Consider the following 9,599-nt stretch of genomic DNA (forward strand, 5'->3'; position numbering starts at 1 on the left):
ATGTATTAGCACGGCTGATAAATAATCCACTGCGCCATTGATTTTCTTCTGCTCGTGTAGGTGAAGATACGTTTGCCCGTGGCAATATTCAGCATCTGTCTGCTTTCATGTGTTCTGTAAACTTCCCGAGCTGTCGCTGTCCGCGGTGCTGCTTTGAGGATACGGCATGTTGCATATTGAGTTCACTGCAAGCTCCAGTTGTCTTTCTGTGGTCTGGTGGAGCCTGGTGCTGTCGTAATGTCTATTCAGTGGTGTTCCGCTTTTCTGGAAGTTTCTCTCTGAACCTCGTTGCTTTATTCTGGCGCCGGAACAAGCCATCAAACTGTGTTCAATTACACTGAACAGTCGACTTTTAAACCGAGAATTAAAAACAGATGAGTATGACAGCTGCTGATAATCATCATCTATACATAATGTGTCTAATAGTGTTAATTTCCTCCTTAGTTTTGATGTAGTTCTCACGTTCGTCTGCAGGTGCAAAACAGTCGAAAGACAGGTGGATCAGGACAGGCAGAATGAATGGGATTTTCCTTTAAAAACATTGTGTAGACTCATACAAAAATAATCCCTCTCCATCATCACTTATGACCCACCAGAAGTGCGTGGTGGAGTCTGTGTCTGCAGAGTCCCTGCCCTCGGCCTGCATCTTCTTATTTTGCTGTGTCCAGGGCATTTCTGGGCATCGACTTTCGGGCAGTGGGTGTGTAGCCCCCAGCCAACAACAGCATGCAGGGTGTGAGGGCGGGGGATTTATAAAAACTTGGTGACCAGGTGTTGAGCCAGGGAGGAGGGACCTACTTTAAATGTTGTGCTTACACACCACAGCCTTATTGCTATTATAATGTTTTGACTTGATGAGCTCATTTGTACAATAGGACAAGGGGCTGGAGGAATGTGTTTGTTTGTCACTGTGCTGTTGTGCATTTTAATTGTGGTTCTTGTCTCTGCTGATTAAAACACCAAGCAATTGTCTTAAGGAGTACAAATGATTAAATATGATGCAATTCATCTGCAGTGTCATTTGTAGGAAATGCCATATTGTTGTGGGAGACTTGAGACGTGATTCACATTTGCACTTAGAGCCTCATGATCTAGTTAGCTGATGTATAACAGCTGCACATTTCGCTTTTACCGCAAATGCTTCAGATGCTTGGCTCATTTGAGGCAGGAAGCTCAGTAGTATGCAGAAGGCCTTTAGATACAGTAAGCACCCTGCAAGACAAGCTTTACATAAGCCTTACATTGTCTCAACTTCAAAGGAAATATGCAGAGATTCAGTGATTATTGTAATCCACTCGTCTGTGGAGTTTTACAGTTACAGGTTGGTCAGACGTTTTCAGAAAGTTACCTGCAAGGAAATCACACTCCATCAACATAACACAGGGGAGCTAATTATTATCACAAAATGGAGCTTTTGTACACAAGCCAAAACACAAAGTGGTGACATTTGGACAATTACTTTCTGATTGCACCACCTCAAGCTAAGAAACACTGTGGGAATCCAAAGTCCATCCCTGATGATCGTCTGCCGTGGGCTTAAAGGAAATGATACTGCAACATGAGATTTAAAATATGAGATACATCATCCACTAATTAAGAAACAACTGTTTCGTTTGATCAATTAATAAGAAGCGGCTGTCCGTACAGTCTGAAATGTGACAGTTTGGTGGCCCCTTCAGTACATTTCTAGCAGACAAAGACAGCTTGGAAATCATTCCTGCACCCTTTCCCAGAGGAAGAAAGTGCTTAAACAGACGAGACTTGAAAGTGTAAGTAAAGCATCACGTCATTCGTCATTGTTAATGTCAAATTTTAAAAGCAACAGTTGATACCTGACTTGGGTCTTGGGATTGAACACTATCTGTGCTTCTGTGTCGCTTAATTAAGCTTTGAAATATCATATCTTTAACCCCTGAACTATTTATTCATTGAATTTACAGAAAATGTGTTATATAGTGATGTATCGTCATGTGGATATCAAACGACCTGTATCGTGGTCTCTGTGAGTGCACATGGATTGTGGTAGACCGACGGTCTTCGTTGCTGCTTTATTAAACTGATCCGATAATTTTCTGTCTGTTGAAACAGAATGAAAGCGAGAGGAGAACAGTTTGTAACATCAGGGCTGTACAGTGCAACATCTACTGTAGGCTGCACCAGCAATGCAGCTTTCAGTGTGTGTGTGTGTGTGTGTGTGTGTGTGTGTGTGTGTGTGTGTGTGTCTGTGTGTGTGTCTGTGTCTGTGTGTGTGTGTGTGTCTGTGTGAGTGAGTGAGTGAGTGAGTGAGAGTGTGAGAGAGAGAGAGAGAGTGACAGAGCTGCTTGTTTGTGTGTTAGGTGAATCAATCACACACCTCTTTCTCCACACACACAGACACACACACACATGGCTACACACACTGATGCATTATTTATTGCATTTCACAGCTTCTATAATACTTCTGCCTTTCACCATCGCTAACCTGCTCCCATTACAGACAATAACATTGTTGGATCCCAGATCACGTTGTCATTGCTTGAGATTATTTTCTGTTATTCACTGTGTGTTTAAGTGTTAGCTAAAAATGCACATAATATTAGTCTTATGTAAGTCATCAACAAAACAAAGAAGTGAAATAAAGAACGGTAGGGAGGGACGGGCAAAGTATTACATTAACTCACAGACTGACGTGGTGAGCTGGCTGAAGCAGATGGGGCAAAAAGCCATTTCTCTTTTTTGTCTTTGTCATCGTTGTCTCCTCTCCTCTCTACCTATCTCTTGTTTGCCCTTCTATCTTCAGATCGGCTCTCTCTGACCTCCTTTCCTTTTCACTTTTTTCTGATGTTAAACATTAAATCATTACTTGTGACCCTCTTCATGGGCCTTTTCAGCATTCAGTCCCATCTTCTGGTCATGTAGTTTGGCATGTTGTTTCTGTCAGTACGTAAACTTCAGGTCTGTGGTGTTGCTGATCAAATACTGTACAGACATTGTATAACCTCAGTAAAAGTGAATTTATATGTGAGATTGAGTATGAATCTTTTAAATATGTGGTAAAACAGGAAGTCATGTATCTAAAGGTGTTAATTTGTAATCAGTAAGGCGTAGATGCTATAGTACTGCACATCTGTAATTAGGAATTTCTCACATACTGATGCCTTAATTTAGTCCGTTATCTGCCTGATGTCCACTACCGCTGCAGGATAGTGTGCATTTATTTTCACTGTGTTGCCCCACAATTGAGCAAAACAAACACTGTTATCAGTAACGCAGCAAGCGAGAGAGTGGGAGGGCAAAATGGACGACCACATCCTGTACTGGAGTCAGCAGAGATTGTGTGTATGTGTGTGTAGACTGATATTCTCTGTGGTAACCAACCCTAAAAGATCATACTATGAATAATTCTGACGAAGCCATGTCATGAAGGTTCATTATCTTTGACGAAGGGATAGACAGTTTCAGATTTTCATTGTTCAGTCTCATCCACTTGTCATGGCTGTGGTGCACAGTTGAAGTTGTCATTTCAACTGTTAAGAATTTACTCATAATGATGGTGCACCAGCTGTGGACACCTGTAATTCTTCTGTCTTTCCTGCTGTTTGACTGTATGCAGTGTTTTTTCCCCTCCGTTTTCAAATTGCAAATCTCCTTTAATTACACTGGCTCAGTTATCCTCATAATACAGACTACGTAATCTTGTCCACTGGATAAGACAAACTCCTTGTTTGCCAGAATGTCAATAGGAAGGAGGAAGCTAAACAGGTGGAAAAGTGATCAGTTTTGTGGGAGTGGGGCTATTATGTGTCGACAGTTATCATCATCATCATTGTCGTTGTTGCTTCCACATAGCAGCTCTTTACTCTTATTTGTAGAGTGGACCACAGTAGAAAATGAAGAAAACATGTTTTTTTAATGTTTTTTTTTTTTTTATAATATGGAGCACAAGCAATTAATATGAAAATAAAGTTAAATTAACAAGTTAAATAATAATGAAATAAAATGTAAATAAGTATAACCGACAAAATAAAAGCATTCATATAGTCGTGAGTATTAAAAGTGTTGATGTGACGGAGATGACTTGAGGTGAAGGGTAAACTTTTCTACAGACTGGACAAACTAAAGCAGTACTGCCAATTTTTAGAGCACAGTCAGCATACTGTGCCGTGATTCATCAATATCATTGATCTCACGATGTGCCACAATCAAAGCTGTGGCCAGAGTTGTCTCAAAAGCTCAAAAAAGGGCAAAAGATGGATGTGCTAGTCTTCACGCATTTATCTTTGAACATATCCCATAGGCTGCTTTGGTTGTGTTCGACTGTCACACAACACGGGATAAAATGTGGATGAAGCTCATATTCCTTTATGTCAATCTGATTGGGCCATTATCAGGCTGATATCAAGTCGTCTGGGGAGGCTTTAAGTGACTGTGAAAAACTGTAAACAAGAGTGAGCCAGTCTGTAAGTCATTATCAGGAAAGGGGCTCCAGCATCTGTCTCTTGATATCATCACAGATTAGAGCCCTCGCTGCTCAGGGTTTAATCTTTGGCAGACAGTTGTTGATTTAACAGGAGAACTTTATCACCACGTGGTTTGCTGTCACAGAATTTCATTATTATTGGTTTCAATGGAGAGTTTTAGTATCACATCTAAATGCTGTTTCAGGGGCCTTTTCACACTGCCAAAAAACATATCTTGGGGAAACACTGAAATGCTATTATGTACTTATTGTACTGGCCAATCGCCTAAAATGGGAAATGGCAATGGATTTTGGCATCTTTGCAGGGATTCGGGCATGATTATCATTTTGGCATCATCCACAGTTGGCAGTGTGAGTGAATCATTTTGTTTCTTCCACTCTCTCCCTCTTTCTTTGTCTATATGCGTGTTTGTGTGTCTGCAACAAGGAATTGAAATTCAGGATTCTTGTTGGGGTAAATGCCTCCTGAGTCTCCTCTCATCTTCCACTCTCCTGCTCTCCTCTGTCTTCTTGCTGTGTCTTTTTCTGCCCATGTCTTTGCTTCTCTCTGCTCTTGTTTTCTCTCTGTGGTTGTCTGAACGAAGGTGGTGTATAACGGTGGATATTCAACATGGCAGCAAGTTAGGGGAACACTTTTGAAGCACAGACACACACACAGACACACACAGCTTTGTTCCAGGGATGAAACAGCTAACCAATTGTACCATACAATCAGAAGCTAAGATGATGTGAATACTGTATGTGTGTTTGTCTTTTCTGTGCATAGTGGCTGCAGAAGCTGCAGGGCTTGAAGATAAAAAAAAGGCAAAGTGAGACAAGAGTCCACTTAGGCACAGCGATTCTTGGAGCTTAAGGCTAACATCAGCATGCTAACATGCTTACAATGACAGTGCCAACATGCTGATGTTCAGGAAGTACAATGTCTTCTTGCTTACTTACTTCACAGTAAACACAAAGTACAGCTGAGGCTGATGAAATGTCATTAGCTCTGAATGAATGTACCAAATTTCTTGGAAATCCATCCAAAAGTAGTTGAGACATTTCACTTGAAACCTCAAGGTGGCGCAACAGGAAATATCAGAAAATCACCAAAGTCACAAGGATTCGTCCTCTGGGGACAATAATTACCTGTTTAGATTAAATTTGGCAAGCTATCAATTGAATGGTAAGAAATTTCAGGAGGAAATGGGTGGTCGATCAACACTGAGCTGAGCTGATTAGTATTGCTGTCCATAGAGCTATGTCATTACCATGACTAAAAATGGGAGAGGAGAGGAGAGACAGGTAAAAGACGTGTTAATAGGCAGAGAAGAAAGGGTAATAATACAAAGACAAAGGAAGAAAAGTAACATCTAGGTCAACCGGGCCGCAAACACCTCAGCCTGGTGGGTTGGGAATTAGCACTTGGCAGGTCTAATAAGTAACTTTGGATTGGAGCTTTCTGTGTAAAATCAATTCCACCAGCTTTCAGAGACCTTTGTGTGTGTGTGTGTGTGTGTGTGTGTGTGTGTGTGCGCGTGCGGGCATGTATGTATGTGTGTGCGCAGGCATGTGTGCATGCTTGCACCATGTGGGTGTCAGGTGTTATATCCAGGAATCTGTAGTGGTTATAATGACCTACACACACACACATAGGTGTCAGATCATGGGTTTTGTGATAGTGTGGCAGTCCAGCGTAATAGAATCTGAAGAGACAGAGACATACAGAGATTTATAAGAGTATGTCCTTCCCCCTTACTGCCCCAGCAGCTTCATTCTCTGGTGCTTTATCCAACACTTCTATCCCTGGAATTACATTTCGACCAAAGGCTTGCCTTTTTAAAAAATCTTATCTCCTCTATAGTCTGTTAGCTTTCTTCCCCACATTCTCAGATTTTAGCTCCTCTTAAAGAATGATAAAGTCATCAGTCCTGCATCTAACACATATTAGCACAATGGTGGCGGCCTTAGCTTGAGCACCCGGTCTGCCCTTACTTGCTTCCCTTATTACTTGGGGGAAATGAGAGCCCACTATCTAACATTATTCTTAATGAAACTTGATTGTCAAATGAGAATCTGTCCAGAATAAGAGGGGACACAAAGTCTAGTTAGAAATTATTTGGGCTTGACGACTGAGCGGACCAAGTCGAACCCATTCTGTTCCAATTTGGAAGATTAAATCAGGAGGAGCAGGAGAAATAATAATAAATATAAAACCAGCTGAAAATGGCACGCAAATGGCATTCATGCAATGTGCTGTAACTTTTTTTCTCTACTTTTTCTCTTTGCCAACCAGTTAAGTCAAGACAAGTTAACTGGCAGTTATGTTTCATATTCTAATTCAGTGAACTGAGGACGTGAGTGAATGGTTCAGCACACAGTAAAGTAAGAAACTGAAACTTGTGGCCCCTTCAGGTTTTAGTGCAGAGCAGCTCAGATGATCAAGTTCGCTCCCCTCCTGCTCTTTAATTTTTCAGGGAGGTCTCACTTGTGTTTTGCAGGAATGCCACCACTGCCTCTTTCTCCACAGTTTGCAGACCATGTTTCTGCCACAGATTGCAGTATGAATTAGGAGGGCTAACTCTTCTTGATCATCAGTGTCTGTTTTAGTACGGGAACGTGAGAATTCATGTCCTCGCTGAAGTTTGGACTCTGGTAAGTGACGCAACTGGAATCATAGCTTACCTATCGCTAGTGAGTTGTTTCTGCATTAATTCACTCTTCAGTGTGTGCTCCTTTCTAGCTGCCAAGACTAAAATATGTTATGAGTGGACTGTATAGGTTTCTTCTTCTCTTTGGTGAGGCGTCTGATGTCAGATGTAGTGATGATGATGATGATGCAACTCGCAGGAGGTTTCCCTGGTTTGGGTTAGTCAGTCTTGAGTGGAGCTGAGCCTTTGCAAGAGTCAGTTTTGAACTGTCAGTAGGTCGTTTCTTTGCAGCTCAGTGATTTCATGTAGGTTGTCAGGCACATCAGCTGGTTCTACAGCATATTCATAGGAAGCTTTAGCAGGCTTTAGTTCTTCCAGTTGCACATGCCTCAACTTCACTTCAAATGATTTCACATTTGAAAGCTGAGAGCTGAGAAGCAGGCTGGAGCTTGAAGTTCAGCTCTGAGAGCTATACTTGCAAGTGTTCACTATGAAGGCCAAATCACACGGACGCTTTCTATCACTGAGTTTCATGTCAGGCTTTTCTTTATCTCTATGAATTATTTCAGACAAACTGACACTTTGGAACAGTTTTATTTTGTCTGGTGTGAGCAGCAACAACCCGACACTCCTTCACAAATTGTCCGTCTGAATGATTTTAGCTTCTAGCTTCTTGACTATTAGCTCACTTGCCACAAAACCTGTCTGCCTAACACTGTTTCTGTCAGAATGTGGTCTTATGAGAGCTGCTTGTTGGGCATGCAGACTCTGCCAACAAGCACATTTGTCCTTCCAGTTCATTCAGCATTTTTCCAGCTGTAATGACTCTTGAGAGCCTTTTCATCACTGTGAGTGTGTTTCCCAAAACTAACTTAGACACACTCGCTTGTCTTTTACTTCAATAAAAATAAACCTTTGTCCATTTCTCTTGGGAAGTATGACACTCCATATCTACTTTTGTTTTGTTGACAGTCTCCATGTTGCACTGACGTGATATTTACTGCTATATGAATGTTGCATTTAGGGACCATTTGGGAGAATGTGTTAGTCTGCTATTGTATGTTTTGTCTTCCCTTATCGCTGAAAACAACATTGCTGTTTTTGTATTTCTGAATTGCCTCATGGGCCAGATCAAACAGTCTTGCAGGGTGTATATGGTCCAGAGGCCGAAGGTCCCCCCCGTGTGTTTGTATGGGGTGAGCATGCATTCTCCTCCTCCTCCTCCTGTTTCTTTTCCAAACACAAGCTGTCCAGGTGGGTGTGAGACAGCAGCCTTTAAATTACCATTAGTGTGAGTGGTTGTGTACCTACTGTATCTGTGTTCACCCTGTCATGGACTGGTAGTCTTTCATGGTGTTGCATGCATGCATTTTGTCTGTGTAGGCAGGGATACACTCCTGACTCCACTGATACCGGCTGCAAAAAATGAATAAATGGATTTGCAGGGGCCAGAGCTACTTTAATCTATCCTGTATCTGTCCTACAGTGATGAGATGTGAAGGCATATTGTCAAGTGATTCTTATTTTATTCCTTTCTGCACCGTTTGACAGCAGTCAATACGTTTTTGCCACTTATGGTTGTGACTCCAGAGCCTGACAGCAGCAGGTAGCTAGCAAGGGAGGGATTATTATCCGATATAGTTCACTGAGTTGAATTCAGCTTTGCAAGAGGTGTCCTGGAGTCATGCTGAAAACAGTGGACAGTAAAAATGATTTTCTAAGTTGGAGGGTTTCATGTCAACTTGTGGGGGGACACACTCATGATCAGAGGAGAATTATTGTTCCATGTGAGACAGAGTAAGATACTTACTGATCAATGGCTTTGCAGGGAAAAATATTGATTAGAATGTGAAAGCAACAAACCAATAGTATTTACAAGGTGGGTCCACTTGCCTCTGTGTACCCTATAGAAGAAATATAGAAATAAAATAACCTTTTTTATCATGCAGTTGATGCAGGAAAAGCAGCATGTCTGTGTGTACACCACAGTGGTAGACATCCAAGCTGATTTCACAAGAAACAACATATGATAGTTTCCACCTACATCTACATTTGTTATGCTTTAATATAAACTAATACCTCAGCCACAATTGAAGATTACATTAGATTAGTGCGAGCAGATTGTTTTTCAGGGTTGTACATGGGAATTCACCATGCTTTTATGAAACCACCAAGTCAAAACAAATTAATTGAAAAACAAATTTATAAAGCTCACATTAAAATTACAGTGAGGGATTCAAAATTTAATGTGATTCATTCTTAATTGAAATTGAGTATGAAATTAGTTTGGATTAAGGATCTGCGCTTTTGTTTTTGTTTTTTGTTTTTTTCCTTTTAGTGTACTTGATGGTAGTTTGCTCTTGTCAGGAGTAGATTAACACTCTTCACTTGGTCAAACCAGAGACCATGTGGAACTGTATTTTGTTCAGCTCCACAGTCACTGAAGAAGAAGAAGAAGAAGAAGAAGAATCGGGGGGAGACATTCCCCTTTATTTGTCACACACATGCGA

The sequence above is a fragment of the Chaetodon auriga genome, chromosome 1, assembly GCF_051107435.1.
Source record: "Chaetodon auriga isolate fChaAug3 chromosome 1, fChaAug3.hap1, whole genome shotgun sequence".
Taxonomy (NCBI): domain Eukaryota; kingdom Metazoa; phylum Chordata; class Actinopteri; order Chaetodontiformes; family Chaetodontidae; genus Chaetodon; species Chaetodon auriga.